Genomic DNA, 18,650 nt, shown 5'->3' on the forward strand with positions numbered 1-18,650 from the left:
ATCAGGTGCCCGCACTAAGCTTGACATCAGCATGGATCTGCTAGAGGAATCTAGTAGGTGCAGGTTAGCTAAGGAGGAGCGTAGTGGGTCAGGAGGGAAACCTAGCAGCCAAAAGTTCCCGTGTTCGGCAGTAGTGGGATCGTGCCAGTGAGTGGGCGTCATGCAACAGCCTCAACAAAATAGCCAAACCTCTATCTTTTTTTTTGTCGTTAAAACTACCGAGATCAAACAAACATGCGTTCTACAATATATGGTATCATTAATCAAAGTCCCAGCAATACCCTTTTCAACTAATACCTAAAGAATACATTATATTCCATGTCTCATCTAACTTGGGGAGCAAAAATAAAATTACACCATGCCAACAGCATCCCGTATTCCCAAGCGGTCACCCATCCAAGTACTAACGGGACCCGACATAGCTTAACTTCCGGGAGCTGACGAGACCGGGTGAGTTCTATGTGGTGTGGCCGTTGACATCAATTCAGTCGCCATTACCCGACCATATTCGCCTCTAAATCTAGTTCTAATGCTTGCTTACTTTCTGTTCGAAATACACACCAACCTTAGCCAAACAAACGAGGACATATAAGTACATTTGTCAATGGACAACCGAATATAAAATTTGATAATATTTCCAAACGCCACTATTTTTGGCTAACTGTCATTTTTAATTTTCTCGTTCCGGGGATGTCCGATCAATGAGCCAACAATCCAAGTGTCATAAGGCTAACGATTGCTTCCCTTACTTAGCTTGCGTTGCATAAGGATCTCAGAGTCAGAGAGATTAGATAGAGCTGCCCGAAGAAACCACCAACGTACAAGCCTCTCGGCTGTGCCGTGCGCTTCGCGCACGGCGTTTCAAATATCTTTCAGCAACAAAGAGGTTGGAGGACGTCTAGTAGCCTCTCGGCTGTACGCCGAGAGGCTTGTACGTTGGTGGTTTCTTCGGGCAGCTCTATCTAATCTCTCTGGCTCTGAGATCCTTATGCAACGCAAGCTAAGTAAAGCGCGAAGCGCACGGCACAGCCGAGAGGCTTGTACGTTGGTGGTTTCTTCGGGCAGCTCTATCTAATCTCTCTGACTCTGAGATCCTTATGCAACGCAAGCTAAGTAAGGGAAGCAATCGTTAGCCTTATGACACTTGGATTGTTGGCTCATTGATCGGACATCCCCGGAACGAGAAAATTAAAAATGACAGTTAGCCAAAAATAGTGGCGTTTGGAAATATTATCAAATTTTATATTCGGTTGTCCATTGACAAATGTACTTATATGTCCTCGTTTTAACGTACAGCCGAGAGGCTTGTACGTTGGTGGTTTCTTCGGGCAGCTCTATCTAATCTCTCTGGCTCTGAGATCCTTATGCAACGCAAGCTAAGTAAAGCGCGAAGCGCACGGCACAGCCGAGAGGCTTGTACGTTGGTGGTTTCTTCGGGCAGCTCTATCTAATCTCTCTGACTCTGAGATCCTTATGCAACGCAAGCTAAGTAAGGGAAGCAATCGTTAGCCTTATGACACTTGGATTGTTGGCTCATTGATCGGACATCCCCGGAACGAGAAAATTAAAAATGACAGTTAGCCAAAAATAGTGGCGTTTGGAAATATTATCAAATTTTATATTCGGTTGTCCATTGACAAATGTACTTATATGTCCTCGTTTGTTTGGCTAAGGTTGGTGTGTATTTCGAACAGAAAGTACAGCCGAGAGGCTACTAGACGTCCTCCAACCTCTTTGTTGCTGAAAGATATTTGAAACGCCGTGCGCGAAGCGCACGGCACAGCCGAGAGGCTTGTACGTTGGTGGTTTCTTCGGGCAGCTCTATCTAATCTCTCTGGCTCTGAGATCCTTATGCAACGCAAGCTAAGTAAAGCGCGAAGCGCACGGCACAGCCGAGAGGCTTGTACGTTGGTGGTTTCTTCGGGCAGCTCTATCTAATCTCTCTGACTCTGAGATCCTTATGCAACGCAAGCTAAGTAAGGGAAGCAATCGTTAGCCTTATGACACTTGGATTGTTGGCTCATTGATCGGACATCCCCGGAACGAGAAAATTAAAAATGACAGTTAGCCAAAAATAGTGGCGTTTGGAAATATTATCAAATTTTATATTCGGTTGTCCATTGACAAATGTACTTATATGTCCTCGTTTGTTTGGCTAAGGTTGGTGTGTATTTCGAACAGAAAGTAAGCAAGCATTAGAACTAGATTTAGAGGCGAATATGGTCGGGTAATGGCGACTGAATTGATGTCAACGGCCACACCACATAGAACTCACCCGGTCTCGTCAGCTCCCGGAAGTTAAGCTATGTCGGGTCCCGTTAGTACTTGGATGGGTGACCGCTTGGGAATACGGGATGCTGTTGGCATGGTGTAATTTTATTTTTGCTCCCCAAGTTAGATGAGACATGGAATATAATGTATTCTTTAGGTATTAGTTGAAAAGGGTATTGCTGGGACTTTGATTAATGATACCATATATTGTAGAACGCATGTTTGTTTGATCTCGGTAGTTTTAACGACAAAAAAAAAGATAGAGGTTTGGCTATTTTGTTGAGGCTGTTGCATGACGCCCACTCACTGGCACGATCCCACTACTGCCGAACACGGGAACTTTTGGCTGCTAGGTTTCCCTCCTGACCCACTACGCTCCTCCTTAGCTAACCTGCACCTACTAGATTCCTCTAGCAGATCCATGCTGATGTCAAGCTTAGTGCGGGCACCTGATCAACATGCGGTATCACGAAACAGGGCTCCTAAACTCAAGCCATCCACTCTACCAAGCCTCCCCGAAGCAGGATTATAGGTGCACGCCAAACACCCAGCTGATAAATGGGCTCTCAATCGATAATACATTACTGTAATAAATTGATTTGATGAGCACGCGGATTCTTTATTGTGTCCAAAATTGGTCTCGTCACTTGTTCTATAACTATTAAAGAGCTTCTCGGTGTTTCAATAAATGAACAAAATGCAAGACCTGACAATGTATGTACTGTGTGCGTCAAGTATTGCAAATCTCAATTTAATATTCCGAAATATCGATCTATGCACTGTAATTTACGCCAAAGCTCATTGATCGTACAAACCTTATTTAGAGTTCTGCAAAATAACATTGCATTTAAGATCATACTTCACAGGATCATTTCTGTAGTATATCTTGACTTGTTTCCCACCAGAAACTTGTCTCCTTTCAACCCACGATGACGAGTTAAGACGCTGGTTTCTGAGCGTGAAACAGGCTGTGAGTGTAGCTGTCTCGACAGCATCAAACACAGTCATTGAGGACCGTTTCCGTTAAATCCATGTGAAATAGCGGAAGGAAACTAGCGTGTTCAGAGTGGTTGAGATGATAAAACAAATTTAAATTCTTGAAAATCTAAAGAGATACATCTTAATAATAATTCCAGGTATTCGTGTCCTTAAATCATCTGCTTGTATGGCAAAATAAATTGTGAAAGTGAGGTTGGTCAATTTGAGGATGTGTCATGACTTTATGATCGTATTGCATTCTTTTAGTTATTGTTATTTAATCATGATTAATTATCGTTCAGAGCTTTTGTCGTCACTGTCTTTTGTGGCTAACTGTCATTTTTAATTTTCTCGTTCCGGGGATGTCCGATCAATGAGCCAACAATCCAAGTGTCATAAGGCTAACGATTGCTTCCCTTACTTAGCTTGCGTTGCATAAGGATCTCAGAGTCAGAGAGATTAGATAGAGCTGCCCGAAGAAACCACCAACGTACAAGCCTCTCGGCTGTGCCGTGCGCTTCGCGCTTTACTTAGCTTGCGTTGCATAAGGATCTCAGAGCCAGAGAGATTAGATAGAGCTGCCCGAAGAAACCACCAACGTACAAGCCTCTCGGCTGTGCCGTGCGCTTCGCGCACGGCGTTTCAAATATCTTTCAGCAACAAAGAGGTTGGAGGACGTCTAGTAGCCTCTCGGCTGTACGCCGAGAGGCTTGTACGTTGGTGGTTTCTTCGGGCAGCTCTATCTAATCTCTCTGGCTCTGAGATTCTTATGCAACGCAAGCTAAGTAAAGCGCGAAGCGCACGGCACAGCCGAGAGGCTTGTACGTTGGTGGTTTCTTCGGGCAGCTCTATCTAATCTCTCTGACTCTGAGATCCTTATGCAACGCAAGCTAAGTAAGGGAAGCAATCGTTAGCCTTATGACACTTGGATTGTTGGCTCATTGATCGGACATCCCCGGAACGAGAAAATTAAAAATGACAGTTAGCCAAAAATAGTGGCGTTTGGAAATATTATCAAATTTTATATTCGGTTGTCCATTGACAAATGTACTTATATGTCCTCGTTTGTTTGGCTAAGGTTGGTGTGTATTTCGAACAGAAAGTAAGCAAGCATTAGAACTAGATTTAGAGGCGAATATGGTCGGGTAATGGCGACTGAATTGATGTCAACGGCCACACCACATAGAACTCACCCGGTCTCGTCAGCTCCCGGAAGTTAAGCTATGTCGGGTCCCGTTAGTACTTGGATGGGTGACCGCTTGGGAATACGGGATGCTGTTGGCATGGTGTAATTTTATTTTTGCTCCCCAAGTTAGATGAGACATGGAATATAATGTATTCTTTAGGTATTAGTTGAAAAGGGTATTGCTGGGACTTTGATTAATGATACCATATATTGTAGAACGCATGTTTGTTTGATCTCGGTAGTTTTAACGACAAAAAAAAAGATAGAGGTTTGGCTATTTTGTTGAGGCTGTTGCATGACGCCCACTCACTGGCACGATCCCACTACTGCCGAACACGGGAACTTTTGGCTGCTAGGTTTCCCTCCTGACCCACTACGCTCCTCCTTAGCTAACCTGCACCTACTAGATTCCTCTAGCAGATCCATGCTGATGTCAAGCTTAGTGCGGGCACCTGATCAACATGCGGTATCACGAAACAGGGCTCCTAAACTCAAGCCATCCACTCTACCAAGCCTCCCCGAAGCAGGATTATAGGTGCACGCCAAACACCCAGCTGATAAATGGGCTCTCAATCGATAATACATTACTGTAATAAATTGATTTGATGAGCACGCGGATTCTTTATTGTGTCCAAAATTGGTCTCGTCACTTGTTCTATAACTATTAAAGAGCTTCTCGGTGTTTCAATAAATGAACAAAATGCAAGACCTGACAATGTATGTACTGTGTGCGTCAAGTATTGCAAATCTCAATTTAATATTCCGAAATATCGATCTATGCACTGTAATTTACGCCAAAGCTCATTGATCGTACAAACCTTATTTAGAGTTCTGCAAAATAACATTGCATTTAAGATCATACTTCACAGGATCATTTCTGTAGTATATCTTGAATTGTTTCCCACCAGAAACTTGTCTCCTTTCAACCCACGATGACGAGTTAAGACGCTGGTTTCTGAGCGTGAAACAGGCTGTGAGTGTAGCTGTCTCGACAGCATCAAACACAGTCATTGAGGACCGTTTCCGTTAAATCCATGTGAAATAGCGGAAGGAAACTAGCGTGTTCAGAGTGGTTGAGATGATAAAACAAATTTAAATTCTTGAAAATCTAAAGAGATACATCTTAATAATAATTCCAGGTATTCGTGTCCTTAAATCATCTGCTTGTATGGCAAAATAAATTGTGAAAGTGAGGTTGGTCAATTTGAGGATGTGTCATGACTTTATGATCGTATTGCATTCTTTTAGTTATTGTTATTTAATCATGATTAATTATCGTTCAGAGCTTTTGTCGTCACTGTCTTTTGTGGCTAACTGTCATTTTTAATTTTCTCGTTCCGGGGATGTCCGATCAATGAGCCAACAATCCAAGTGTCATAAGGCTAACGATTGCTTCCCTTACTTAGCTTGCGTTGCATAAGGATCTCAGAGTCAGAGAGATTAGATAGAGCTGCCCGAAGAAACCACCAACGTACAAGCCTCTCGGCTGTGCCGTGCGCTTCGCGCTTTACTTAGCTTGCGTTGCATAAGGATCTCAGAGCCAGAGAGATTAGATAGAGCTGCCCGAAGAAACCACCAACGTACAAGCCTCTCGGCTGTGCCGTGCGCTTCGCGCACGGCGTTTCAAATATCTTTCAGCAACAAAGAGGTTGGAGGACGTCTAGTAGCCTCTCGGCTGTACGCCGAGAGGCTTGTACGTTGGTGGTTTCTTCGGGCAGCTCTATCTAATCTCTCTGGCTCTGAGATCCTTATGCAACGCAAGCTAAGTAAAGCGCGAAGCGCACGGCACAGCCGAGAGGCTTGTACGTTGGTGGTTTCTTCGGGCAGCTCTATCTAATCTCTCTGACTCTGAGATCCTTATGCAACGCAAGCTAAGTAAGGGAAGCAATCGTTAGCCTTATGACACTTGGATTGTTGGCTCATTGATCGGACATCCCCGGAACGAGAAAATTAAAAATGACAGTTAGCCAAAAATAGTGGCGTTTGGAAATATTATCAAATTTTATATTCGGTTGTCCATTGACAAATGTACTTATATGTCCTCGTTTGTTTGGCTAAGGTTGGTGTGTATTTCGAACAGAAAGTAAGCAAGCATTAGAACTAGATTTAGAGGCGAATATGGTCGGGTAATGGCGACTGAATTGATGTCAACGGCCACACCACATAGAACTCACCCGGTCTCGTCAGCTCCCGGAAGTTAAGCTATGTCGGGTCCCGTTAGTACTTGGATGGGTGACCGCTTGGGAATACGGGATGCTGTTGGCATGGTGTAATTTTATTTTTGCTCCCCAAGTTAGATGAGACATGGAATATAATGTATTCTTTAGGTATTAGTTGAAAAGGGTATTGCTGGGACTTTGATTAATGATACCATATATTGTAGAACGCATGTTTGTTTGATCTCGGTAGTTTTAACGACAAAAAAAAAGATAGAGGTTTGGCTATTTTGTTGAGGCTGTTGCATGACGCCCACTCACTGGCACGATCCCACTACTGCCGAACACGGGAACTTTTGGCTGCTAGGTTTCCCTCCTGACCCACTACGCTCCTCCTTAGCTAACCTGCACCTACTAGATTCCTCTAGCAGATCCATGCTGATGTCAAGCTTAGTGCGGGCACCTGATCAACATGCGGTATCACGAAACAGGGCTCCTAAACTCAAGCCATCCACTCTACCAAGCCTCCCCGAAGCAGGATTATAGGTGCACGCCAAACACCCAGCTGATAAATGGGCTCTCAATCGATAATACATTACTGTAATAAATTGATTTGATGAGCACGCGGATTCTTTATTGTGTCCAAAATTGGTCTCGTCACTTGTTCTATAACTATTAAAGAGCTTCTCGGTGTTTCAATAAATGAACAAAATGCAAGACCTGACAATGTATGTACTGTGTGCGTCAAGTATTGCAAATCTCAATTTAATATTCCGAAATATCGATCTATGCACTGTAATTTACGCCAAAGCTCATTGATCGTACAAACCTTATTTAGAGTTCTGCAAAATAACATTGCATTTAAGATCATACTTCACAGGATCATTTCTGTAGTATATCTTGACTTGTTTCCCACCAGAAACTTGTCTCCTTTCAACCCACGATGACGAGTTAAGACGCTGGTTTCTGAGCGTGAAACAGGCTGTGAGTGTAGCTGTCTCGACAGCATCAAACACAGTCATTGAGGACCGTTTCCGTTAAATCCATGTGAAATAGCGGAAGGAAACTAGCGTGTTCAGAGTGGTTGAGATGATAAAACAAATTTAAATTCTTGAAAATCTAAAGAGATACATCTTAATAATAATTCCAGGTATTCGTGTCCTTAAATCATCTGCTTGTATGGCAAAATAAATTGTGAAAGTGAGGTTGGTCAATTTGAGGATGTGTCATGACTTTATGATCGTATTGCATTCTTTTAGTTATTGTTATTTAATCATGATTAATTATCGTTCAGAGCTTTTGTCGTCAGGTGGCGTGGCAAAGCCATATTCTGAAAAAAAAGGACCTAGTGTGATAACGAGAGTAAAATTTGCAACGCCTTCAGCGTAAATTGTATCTCCCTTAATACAGTATGAGCATAATAAAACAAATGAAAATGAACTTTATAAGCATCAAGTGGTCGCGTCTGGAAAAATGAACAACTCAATATTTTATAGCATTTCTTGAATGTTTTGAGTGATATGAGTATTCTTCGTACACCACCGGAAATGTGTTGAACCTCAGTGGTTATTTTGGGCAGTAATCCTTGTAACATTATCGCTTCTCGGCCTTTTGGCTAAGATCAAAGTGTAGTATCTGTTCTTATCAGCTTAATATCTGATACGGGTTCAAATGGACCCCAGAATATTAAACTGATTTTTGGCATACGGTGGGAATACAGTGCTTGCACTGCTCCCGCCACGGGTTGACCCGGTATTGCAGTACCTCCGGGATCGGCTCACCCTCTATGAGGGAGAACATATTGAATAAAACAGAAATTGTCTTAGCACCGTATAATAAAAGACCATGTATAATTGCAAAACTGTCATGTAGACATGTTTGTAATTTTTTCTAATTGTATTTTTTTCGTAATATCAAGAAAAGCATAAAAAAATACGTACTTGATTGTGTTAACTAATTAGTACTGTTCATCTTTCGATGTGATGTTTTTTTTTTAAATATGAAGATGCGTGTATTTTCATATGAAAAGTCGATTTTCTTATTTTCTTATTTGCCAATTGGACGACCAAATGAAAAAAAACAAGCAATTTGTTTCTTGAAAAGTATTTGCAAAGATCAAGACCATGAAATAAATACTGAGCTTTATTTACTATATTTTGCTCGAGTTCGTAATTCAAGTCGATGAAAGAAAGTGGGTGGTATTCTCTAAACGTCAGTCAAATACTTGAACACTCTTTGTCAATATTGTTCTGCTGTATACAAAGTATTAAACAAAGTGAAAAAGCATCCACAATCATACTTACCTGGCTCAGAGGCAACCATGATCACCAAGGTGGTTCCTCCAGGGCGAGGCCTTTCCATTGCACTAAGGATGGGCTGACCCTTGCGATTAATCCAAATGTGATTAACTCGGGAGTACAATTTTTGGTAGTGGGGGACTGCGTTCGCGCCGTTCCCTGAACACACTATAAATGTAAGAAAAATTCTTGTCATCTGCCGGAAGTTGAACTAAATCTGGTCCCGTTAGTAAACGGTAGGGTTGACCGCTTGGGAATACGCGAAGCATCAGATTTTCTTTCTGGGAAGAAACAACAAAGTAATGAAATTCATGTTTAGCTACTTTAATATAAATCATCATGGCCAATGGATTGGCCGTGATCGTCTAGTGGTTAGGACCCTACGTTGTGGTACCTACTAGATATGAATCCGTAGTAACCCAGGTTCGAATCCTGGTCACGGCACTGAAAACTGATTTTTCACGTCAACACGCAGATTAACTATAAATTTTGTTTGGTTGGAAAGTAATGCTCGCTCACTTCAATAGTTCATAATGTGAAAAACAATTTGGAATGAAAACCTGAAATTCCCCCTCCCTTTTTTTGTGTGTGCAGGAAGTTGTTGAAATGTATGGAAGAAAAATACACATTTACAGAATTTCAAGTATTTGACCCGATATTAAGACAAAAATTATTTCATGTATGTAATGAACTGTCCCCTGTTGGTATTAGTCCAATGGGAGATGGAAATTAAAATTTGCCTAGGGTAATCTAAATGAATATTTCTGAACGAAATTGTTGGTCCAACACGTCCAAGCAGAACGAATTCAGCAAATGCTTAAGTAGACTTGCTTTTCTGATTATAATTTAGCTTTGCGCAGTGGCAATATCATAACCAATGAGGGTCTCCCGAGGTGTGATTATTGCTAGTTGAAAACTTTAACCAATACCCCGCCACGATGAAGTGAAATAATCTTTGTCGTCGGCAATTTTTGATAGCTCCATCAGGAGCATTTCAGCGTACAAGAAAAAAAAAATTACAGTCAGTTAGAAAAATTGGAGTGTTGCATAGTGTGTTTATAACATTAAACGGTGAAAGTGAAATCGTATAAGTGATTTTTGTTTCCATTTAGTTGGTATTGCACGTCAGACAAGGCTGATTAATTCGTTCGCTGAAGGCCATTAATATCAGTCAGTTGGAACATTGTGAACACGGGGAAAATATTTGAAAAGGTGATTCCAAATGACAAGGTGAAAAGATTCCACCATGTTTAAAGGGGAAGTTCAATAAATTGTTAACCGCTGTAGGGTGAATGTCGGGGTAAACATCTGATCCCACCACCTACGTGTTGGGCTTGTACCATAAAGATCGTTCATTTTTTTCAAAAATAACACTGCGCACAACTGTTTCGTTCAAAAACATGTTAACGAGCTTTATACATGATATTTACTTTAAAATAACTGTACCCATTGATAAAGAATTGCACAAGGATTTTGATATGTAAACGCATGTTTCGAAAAAAAACCTTACAAGCGCACTTCAAAATTTTGAAATGAATATAAATACAAGGCATACCACTGTTATTTACTCTGGTTTCTAATCAATACCCGGATAAATCTTTCGCCTTTTACTAAAGATTTCCGTGGTTAGGAGCATTGATGAGTCTATATGACTTATTTTTTTAACGCCCGGTCTTCTGATTGGGCACTTTGAATAAATGAAAAATTAAAAACGTCTGTATGCGGAAACAAAGATATTCTACTACTACATACTGACAACATTTGTAAAATGACAAACTGATAGTTTTTCGGTGGTTTTGGTAAGATTAGTGTGTATTTCAAAAAGATAAATCTCAAGCACAAGTAATAGATTAGAGGCGAATATGGTCGGGTAATTGCGTCTAGTTTAATGTCAACGGCCATACCACATAGAACTCACCCGGTCTCGTCAGCTCCCGGAAGTTAAGCTATGTCGGGTCCCGTTAGTACTTGGATGGGTGACCGCTTGGGAATACGGGATGCTGTTGGCATGGAATTATTTTATTTTTGTGAATCCAATTGAATTGAAGTGCTTCCCAAGATGGGTGATACTACATGGACTACAATGTATTATTTTGGCATTAGTTGAAAATGGAAGGAACGTATTTTTTACTGGATATTGCCTACTAGACGTCCTCCAACCTCTTTGTTGCTGAAAGATATTTGAAACGCCGTGCGCGAAGCGCACGGCACAGCCGAGAGGCTACTAGACGTCCTCCAACCTCTTTGTTGCTGAAAGATATTTGAAACGCCGTGCGCGAAGCGCACGGCACAGCCGAGAGGCTTGTACGTTGGTGGTTTCTTCGGGCAGCTCTATCTAATCTCTCTGGCTCTGAGATCCTTATGCAACGCAAGCTAAGTAAAGCGCGAAGCGCACGGCACAGCCGAGAGGCTTGTACGTTGGTGGTTTCTTCGGGCAGCTCTATCTAATCTCTCTGACTCTGAGATCCTTATGCAACGCAAGCTAAGTAAGGGAAGCAATCGTTAGCCTTATGACACTTGGATTGTTGGCTCATTGATCGGACATCCCCGGAACGAGAAAATTAAAAATGACAGTTAGCCAAAAATAGTGGCGTTTGGAAATATTATCAAATTTTATATTCGGTTGTCCATTGACAAATGTACTTATATGTCCTCGTTTGTTTGGCTAAGGTTGGTGTGTATTTCGAACAGAAAGTACAGCCGAGAGGCTACTAGACGTCCTCCAACCTCTTTGTTGCTGAAAGATATTTGAAACGCCGTGCGCGAAGCGCACGGCACAGCCGAGAGGCTTGTACGTTGGTGGTTTCTTCGGGCAGCTCTATCTAATCTCTCTGGCTCTGAGATCCTTATGCAACGCAAGCTAAGTAAAGCGCGAAGCGCACGGCACAGCCGAGAGGCTTGTACGTTGGTGGTTTCTTCGGGCAGCTCTATCTAATCTCTCTGACTCTGAGATCCTTATGCAACGCAAGCTAAGTAAGGGAAGCAATCGTTAGCCTTATGACACTTGGATTGTTGGCTCATTGATCGGACATCCCCGGAACGAGAAAATTAAAAATGACAGTTAGCCAAAAATAGTGGCGTTTGGAAATATTATCAAATTTTATATTCGGTTGTCCATTGACAAATGTACTTATATGTCCTCGTTTGTTTGGCTAAGGTTGGTGTGTATTTCGAACAGAAAGTACAGCCGAGAGGCTACTAGACGTCCTCCAACCTCTTTGTTGCTGAAAGATATTTGAAACGCCGTGCGCGAAGCGCACGGCACAGCCGAGAGGCTTGTACGTTGGTGGTTTCTTCGGGCAGCTCTATCTAATCTCTCTGGCTCTGAGATCCTTATGCAACGCAAGCTAAGTAAAGCGCGAAGCGCACGGCACAGCCGAGAGGCTTGTACGTTGGTGGTTTCTTCGGGCAGCTCTATCTAATCTCTCTGACTCTGAGATCCTTATGCAACGCAAGCTAAGTAAGGGAAGCAATCGTTAGCCTTATGACACTTGGATTGTTGGCTCATTGATCGGACATCCCCGGAACGAGAAAATTAAAAATGACAGTTAGCCAAAAATAGTGGCGTTTGGAAATATTATCAAATTTTATATTCGGTTGTCCATTGACAAATGTACTTATATGTCCTCGTTTGTTTGGCTAAGGTTGGTGTGTATTTCGAACAGAAAGTACAGCCGAGAGGCTACTAGACGTCCTCCAACCTCTTTGTTGCTGAAAGATATTTGAAACGCCGTGCGCGAAGCGCACGGCACAGCCGAGAGGCTTGTACGTTGGTGGTTTCTTCGGGCAGCTCTATCTAATCTCTCTGGCTCTGAGATCCTTATGCAACGCAAGCTAAGTAAAGCGCGAAGCGCACGGCACAGCCGAGAGGCTTGTACGTTGGTGGTTTCTTCGGGCAGCTCTATCTAATCTCTCTGACTCTGAGATCCTTATGCAACGCAAGCTAAGTAAGGGAAGCAATCGTTAGCCTTATGACACTTGGATTGTTGGCTCATTGATCGGACATCCCCGGAACGAGAAAATTAAAAATGACAGTTAGCCAAAAATAGTGGCGTTTGGAAATATTATCAAATTTTATATTCGGTTGTCCATTGACAAATGTACTTATATGTCCTCGTTTTAACGTACAGCCGAGAGGCTTGTACGTTGGTGGTTTCTTCGGGCAGCTCTATCTAATCTCTCTGGCTCTGAGATCCTTATGCAACGCAAGCTAAGTAAAGCGCGAAGCGCACGGCACAGCCGAGAGGCTTGTACGTTGGTGGTTTCTTCGGGCAGCTCTATCTAATCTCTCTGACTCTGAGATCCTTATGCAACGCAAGCTAAGTAAGGGAAGCAATCGTTAGCCTTATGACACTTGGATTGTTGGCTCATTGATCGGACATCCCCGGAACGAGAAAATTAAAAATGACAGTTAGCCAAAAATAGTGGCGTTTGGAAATATTATCAAATTTTATATTCGGTTGTCCATTGACAAATGTACTTATATGTCCTCGTTTGTTTGGCTAAGGTTGGTGTGTATTTCGAACAGAAAGTACAGCCGAGAGGCTACTAGACGTCCTCCAACCTCTTTGTTGCTGAAAGATATTTGAAACGCCGTGCGCGAAGCGCACGGCACAGCCGAGAGGCTTGTACGTTGGTGGTTTCTTCGGGCAGCTCTATCTAATCTCTCTGGCTCTGAGATCCTTATGCAACGCAAGCTAAGTAAAGCGCGAAGCGCACGGCACAGCCGAGAGGCTTGTACGTTGGTGGTTTCTTCGGGCAGCTCTATCTAATCTCTCTGACTCTGAGATCCTTATGCAACGCAAGCTAAGTAAGGGAAGCAATCGTTAGCCTTATGACACTTGGATTGTTGGCTCATTGATCGGACATCCCCGGAACGAGAAAATTAAAAATGACAGTTAGCCAAAAATAGTGGCGTTTGGAAATATTATCAAATTTTATATTCGGTTGTCCATTGACAAATGTACTTATATGTCCTCGTTTGTTTGGCTAAGGTTGGTGTGTATTTCGAACAGAAAGTAAGCAAGCATTAGAACTAGATTTAGAGGCGAATATGGTCGGGTAATGGCGACTGAATTGATGTCAACGGCCACACCACATAGAACTCACCCGGTCTCGTCAGCTCCCGGAAGTTAAGCTATGTCGGGTCCCGTTAGTACTTGGATGGGTGACCGCTTGGGAATACGGGATGCTGTTGGCATGGTGTAATTTTATTTTTGCTCCCCAAGTTAGATGAGACATGGAATATAATGTATTCTTTAGGTATTAGTTGAAAAGGGTATTGCTGGGACTTTGATTAATGATACCATATATTGTAGAACGCATGTTTGTTTGATCTCGGTAGTTTTAACGACAAAAAAAAAGATAGAGGTTTGGCTATTTTGTTGAGGCTGTTGCATGACGCCCACTCACTGGCACGATCCCACTACTGCCGAACACGGGAACTTTTGGCTGCTAGGTTTCCCTCCTGACCCACTACGCTCCTCCTTAGCTAACCTGCACCTACTAGATTCCTCTAGCAGATCCATGCTGATGTCAAGCTTAGTGCGGGCACCTGATCAACATGCGGTATCACGAAACAGGGCTCCTAAACTCAAGCCATCCACTCTACCAAGCCTCCCCGAAGCAGGATTATAGGTGCACGCCAAACACCCAGCTGATAAATGGGCTCTCAATCGATAATACATTACTGTAATAAATTGATTTGATGAGCACGCGGATTCTTTATTGTGTCCAAAATTGGTCTCGTCACTTGTTCTATAACTATTAAAGAGCTTCTCGGTGTTTCAATAAATGAACAAAATGCAAGACCTGACAATGTATGTACTGTGTGCGTCAAGTATTGCAAATCTCAATTTAATATTCCGAAATATCGATCTATGCACTGTAATTTACGCCAAAGCTCATTGATCGTACAAACCTTATTTAGAGTTCTGCAAAATAACATTGCATTTAAGATCATACTTCACAGGATCATTTCTGTAGTATATCTTGACTTGTTTCCCACCAGAAACTTGTCTCCTTTCAACCCACGATGACGAGTTAAGACGCTGGTTTCTGAGCGTGAAACAGGCTGTGAGTGTAGCTGTCTCGACAGCATCAAACACAGTCATTGAGGACCGTTTCCGTTAAATCCATGTGAAATAGCGGAAGGAAACTAGCGTGTTCAGAGTGGTTGAGATGATAAAACAAATTTAAATTCTTGAAAATCTAAAGAGATACATCTTAATAATAATTCCAGGTATTCGTGTCCTTAAATCATCTGCTTGTATGGCAAAATAAATTGTGAAAGTGAGGTTGGTCAATTTGAGGATGTGTCATGACTTTATGATCGTATTGCATTCTTTTAGTTATTGTTATTTAATCATGATTAATTATCGTTCAGAGCTTTTGTCGTCAGGTGGCGTGGCAAAGCCATATTCTGAAAAAAAAGGACCTAGTGTGATAACGAGAGTAAAATTTGCAACGCCTTCAGCGTAAATTGTATCTCCCTTAATACAGTATGAGCATAATAAAACAAATGAAAATGAACTTTATAAGCATCAAGTGGTCGCGTCTGGAAAAATGAACAACTCAATATTTTATAGCATTTCTTGAATGTTTTGAGTGATATGAGTATTCTTCGTACACCACCGGAAATGTGTTGAACCTCAGTGGTTATTTTGGGCAGTAATCCTTGTAACATTATCGCTTCTCGGCCTTTTGGCTAAGATCAAAGTGTAGTATCTGTTCTTATCAGCTTAATATCTGATACGGGTTCAAATGGACCCCAGAATATTAAACTGATTTTTGGCATACGGTGGGAATACAGTGCTTGCACTGCTCCCGCCACGGGTTGACCCGGTATTGCAGTACCTCCGGGATCGGCTCACCCTCTATGAGGGAGAACATATTGAATAAAACAGAAATTGTCTTAGCACCGTATAATAAAAGACCATGTATAATTGCAAAACTGTCATGTAGACATGTTTGTAATTTTTTCTAATTGTATTTTTTTCGTAATATCAAGAAAAGCATAAAAAAATACGTACTTGATTGTGTTAACTAATTAGTACTGTTCATCTTTCGATGTGATGTTTTTTTTTAAAATATGAAGATGCGTGTATTTTCATATGAAAAGTCGATTTTCTTATTTTCTTATTTGCCAATTGGACGACCAAATGAAAAAAAACAAGCAATTTGTTTCTTGAAAAGTATTTGCAAAGATCAAGACCATGAAATAAATACTGAGCTTTATTTACTATATTTTGCTCGAGTTCGTAATTCAAGTCGATGAAAGAAAGTGGGTGGTATTCTCTAAACGTCAGTCAAATACTTGAACACTCTTTGTCAATATTGTTCTGCTGTATACAAAGTATTAAACAAAGTGAAAAAGCATCCACAATCATACTTACCTGGCTCAGAGGCAACCATGATCACCAAGGTGGTTCCTCCAGGGCGAGGCCTTTCCATTGCACTAAGGATGGGCTGACCCTTGCGATTAATCCAAATGTGATTAACTCGGGAGTACAATTTTTGGTAGTGGGGGGACTGCGTTCGCGCCGTTCCCTGAACACACTATAAATGTAAGAAAAATTCTTGTCATCTGCCGGAAGTTGAACTAAATCTGGTCCCGTTAGTAAACGGTAGGGTTGACCGCTTGGGAATACGCGAAGCATCAGATTTTCTTTCTGGGAAGAAACAACAAAGTAATGAAATTCATGTTTAGCTACTTTAATATAAATCATCATGGCCAATGGATTGGCCGTGATCGTCTAGTGGTTAGGACCCTACGTTGTGGTACCTACTAGATATGAATCCGTAGTAACCCAGGTTCGAATCCTGGTCACGGCACTGAAAACTGATTTTTCACGTCAACACGCAGATTAACTATAAATTTTGTTTGGTTGGAAAGTAATGCTCGCTCACTTCAATAGTTCATAATGTGAAAAACAATTTGGAATGAAAACCTGAAATTCCCCCCTCCCTTTTTTTGTGTGTGCAGGAAGTTGTTGAAATGTATGGAAGAAAAATACACATTTACAGAATTTCAAGTATTTGACCCGATATTAAGACAAAAATTATTTCATGTATGTAATGAACTGTCCCCTGTTGGTATTAGTCCAATGGGAGATGGAAATTAAAATTTGCCTAGGGTAATCTAAATGAATATTTCTGAACGAAATTGTTGGTCCAACACGTCCAAGCAGAACGAATTCAGCAAATGCTTAAGTAGACTTGCTTTTCTGATTATAATTTAGCTTTGCGCAGTGGCAATATCATAACCAATGAGGGTCTCCCGAGGTGTGATTATTGCTAGTTGAAAACTTTAACCAATACCCCGCCACGATGAAGTGAAATAATCTTTGTCGTCGGCAATTTTTGATAGCTCCATCAGGAGCATTTCAGCGTACAAGAAAAAAAAAATTACAGTCAGTTAGAAAAATTGGAGTGTTGCATAGTGTGTTTATAACATTAAACGGTGAAAGTGAAATCGTATAAGTGATTTTTGTTTCCATTTAGTTGGTATTGCACGTCAGACAAGGCTGATTAATTCGTTCGCTGAAGGCCATTAATATCAGTCAGTTGGAACATTGTGAACACGGGGAAAATATTTGAAAAGGTGATTCCAAATGACAAGGTGAAAAGATTCCACCATGTTTAAAGGGGAAGTTCAATAAATTGTTAACCGCTGTAGGGTGAATGTCGGGGTAAACATCTGATCCCACCACCTACGTGTTGGGCTTGTACCATAAAGATCGTTCATTTTTTTCAAAAATAACACTGCGCACAACTGTTTCGTTCAAAAACATGTTAACGAGCTTTATACATGATATTTACTTTAAAATAACTGTACCCATTGATAAAGAATTGCACAAGGATTTTGATATGTAAACGCATGTTTCGAAAAAAAACCTTACAAGCGCACTTCAAAATTTTGAAATGAATATAAATACAAGGCATACCACTGTTATTTACTCTGGTTTCTAATCAATACCCGGATAAATCTTTCGCCTTTTACTAAAGATTTCCGTGGTTAGGAGCATTGATGAGTCTATATGACTTATTTTTTTAACGCCCGGTCTTCTGATTGGGCACTTTGAATAAATGAAAAATTAAAAACGTCTGTATGCGGAAACAAAGATATTCTACTACTACATACTGACAACATTTGTAAAATGACAAACTGATAGTTTTTCGGTGGTTTTGGTAAGATTAGTGTGTATTTCAAAAAGATAAATCTCAAGCACAAGTAATAGATTAGAGGCGAATATGGTCGGGTAATTGCGTCTAGTTTAATGTCAACGGCCATACCACATAGAACTCACCCGGTCTCGTCAGCTCCCGGAAGTTAAGCTATGTCGGGTCCCGTTAGTACTTGGATGGGTGACCGCTTGGGAATACGGGATGCTGTTGGCATGGAATTATTTTATTTTTGTGAATCCAATTGAATTGAAGTGCTTCCCAAGATGGGTGATACTACATGGACTACAATGTATTATTTTGGCATTAGTTGAAAATGGAAGGAACGTATTTTTTACTGGATATTGCCTACTAGACGTCCTCCAACCTCTTTGTTGCTGAAAGATATTTGAAACGCCGTGCGCGAAGCGCACGGCACAGCCGAGAGGCTACTAGACGTCCTCCAACCTCTTTGTTGCTGAAAGATATTTGAAACGCCGTGCGCGAAGCGCACGGCACAGCCGAGAGGCTTGTACGTTGGTGGTTTCTTCGGGCAGCTCTATCTAATCTCTCTGGCTCTGAGATCCTTATGCAACGCAA

General features: G+C 41.5%; 19 non-coding genes across 19 annotated transcripts; 18 read left to right on the plus strand and 1 right to left on the minus strand.

The window, feature by feature from the left end:
- Window positions 1-359: 359 nt before the first annotated feature.
- On the minus strand, window positions 360-478 carry LOC124319362. Its single transcript, XR_006913056.1, has one exon. It is a non-coding gene; the product is annotated as a 5S ribosomal RNA (ribosomal RNA).
- Window positions 479-2,247: 1,769 nt separating this feature from the next.
- LOC124319364 lies at window positions 2,248-2,366 on the plus strand. Its single transcript, XR_006913057.1, has one exon. It is a non-coding gene; the product is annotated as a 5S ribosomal RNA (ribosomal RNA).
- Window positions 2,367-3,120: 754 nt separating this feature from the next.
- Window positions 3,121-3,342, plus strand: LOC124319387. The gene has a single exon (XR_006913080.1). It is a non-coding gene; the product is annotated as a small nucleolar RNA U3 (small nucleolar RNA).
- Window positions 3,343-4,414: 1,072 nt separating this feature from the next.
- Window positions 4,415-4,533, plus strand: LOC124319365. Its single transcript, XR_006913058.1, has one exon. It is a non-coding gene; the product is annotated as a 5S ribosomal RNA (ribosomal RNA).
- A 754-nt stretch (window positions 4,534-5,287) lies between these two features.
- LOC124319378 lies at window positions 5,288-5,509 on the plus strand. Its single transcript, XR_006913071.1, has one exon. It is a non-coding gene; the product is annotated as a small nucleolar RNA U3 (small nucleolar RNA).
- Window positions 5,510-6,581: 1,072 nt separating this feature from the next.
- On the plus strand, window positions 6,582-6,700 carry LOC124319366. The gene has a single exon (XR_006913059.1). It is a non-coding gene; the product is annotated as a 5S ribosomal RNA (ribosomal RNA).
- A 754-nt stretch (window positions 6,701-7,454) lies between these two features.
- Window positions 7,455-7,676, plus strand: LOC124319388. Its single transcript, XR_006913081.1, has one exon. It is a non-coding gene; the product is annotated as a small nucleolar RNA U3 (small nucleolar RNA).
- A 510-nt stretch (window positions 7,677-8,186) lies between these two features.
- LOC124319376 lies at window positions 8,187-8,377 on the plus strand. Its single transcript, XR_006913069.1, has one exon. It is a non-coding gene; the product is annotated as a U2 spliceosomal RNA (small nuclear RNA).
- A 509-nt stretch (window positions 8,378-8,886) lies between these two features.
- LOC124319372 lies at window positions 8,887-9,050 on the plus strand. Its single transcript, XR_006913066.1, has one exon. It is a non-coding gene; the product is annotated as a U1 spliceosomal RNA (small nuclear RNA).
- A 686-nt stretch (window positions 9,051-9,736) lies between these two features.
- Window positions 9,737-9,878, plus strand: LOC124319392. The gene has a single exon (XR_006913086.1). It is a non-coding gene; the product is annotated as a U4 spliceosomal RNA (small nuclear RNA).
- Window positions 9,879-10,452: 574 nt separating this feature from the next.
- Window positions 10,453-10,575, plus strand: LOC124319397. The gene has a single exon (XR_006913090.1). It is a non-coding gene; the product is annotated as a U5 spliceosomal RNA (small nuclear RNA).
- Window positions 10,576-10,778: 203 nt separating this feature from the next.
- LOC124319381 lies at window positions 10,779-10,897 on the plus strand. Its single transcript, XR_006913075.1, has one exon. It is a non-coding gene; the product is annotated as a 5S ribosomal RNA (ribosomal RNA).
- Window positions 10,898-13,969: 3,072 nt separating this feature from the next.
- LOC124319367 lies at window positions 13,970-14,088 on the plus strand. The gene has a single exon (XR_006913060.1). It is a non-coding gene; the product is annotated as a 5S ribosomal RNA (ribosomal RNA).
- A 754-nt stretch (window positions 14,089-14,842) lies between these two features.
- LOC124319389 lies at window positions 14,843-15,064 on the plus strand. Its single transcript, XR_006913082.1, has one exon. It is a non-coding gene; the product is annotated as a small nucleolar RNA U3 (small nucleolar RNA).
- A 510-nt stretch (window positions 15,065-15,574) lies between these two features.
- LOC124319377 lies at window positions 15,575-15,765 on the plus strand. The gene has a single exon (XR_006913070.1). It is a non-coding gene; the product is annotated as a U2 spliceosomal RNA (small nuclear RNA).
- A 509-nt stretch (window positions 15,766-16,274) lies between these two features.
- Window positions 16,275-16,439, plus strand: LOC124319368. Its single transcript, XR_006913061.1, has one exon. It is a non-coding gene; the product is annotated as a U1 spliceosomal RNA (small nuclear RNA).
- Window positions 16,440-17,126: 687 nt separating this feature from the next.
- LOC124319394 lies at window positions 17,127-17,268 on the plus strand. The gene has a single exon (XR_006913088.1). It is a non-coding gene; the product is annotated as a U4 spliceosomal RNA (small nuclear RNA).
- A 574-nt stretch (window positions 17,269-17,842) lies between these two features.
- On the plus strand, window positions 17,843-17,965 carry LOC124319398. The gene has a single exon (XR_006913091.1). It is a non-coding gene; the product is annotated as a U5 spliceosomal RNA (small nuclear RNA).
- A 203-nt stretch (window positions 17,966-18,168) lies between these two features.
- LOC124319393 lies at window positions 18,169-18,287 on the plus strand. The gene has a single exon (XR_006913087.1). It is a non-coding gene; the product is annotated as a 5S ribosomal RNA (ribosomal RNA).
- Window positions 18,288-18,650: the final 363 nt, after the last annotated feature.

The sequence above is a fragment of the Daphnia pulicaria genome, unplaced genomic scaffold (assembly GCF_021234035.1).
Source record: "Daphnia pulicaria isolate SC F1-1A unplaced genomic scaffold, SC_F0-13Bv2 h1tg000160l, whole genome shotgun sequence".
Lineage (NCBI taxonomy): Eukaryota > Metazoa > Arthropoda > Branchiopoda > Diplostraca > Daphniidae > Daphnia > Daphnia pulicaria.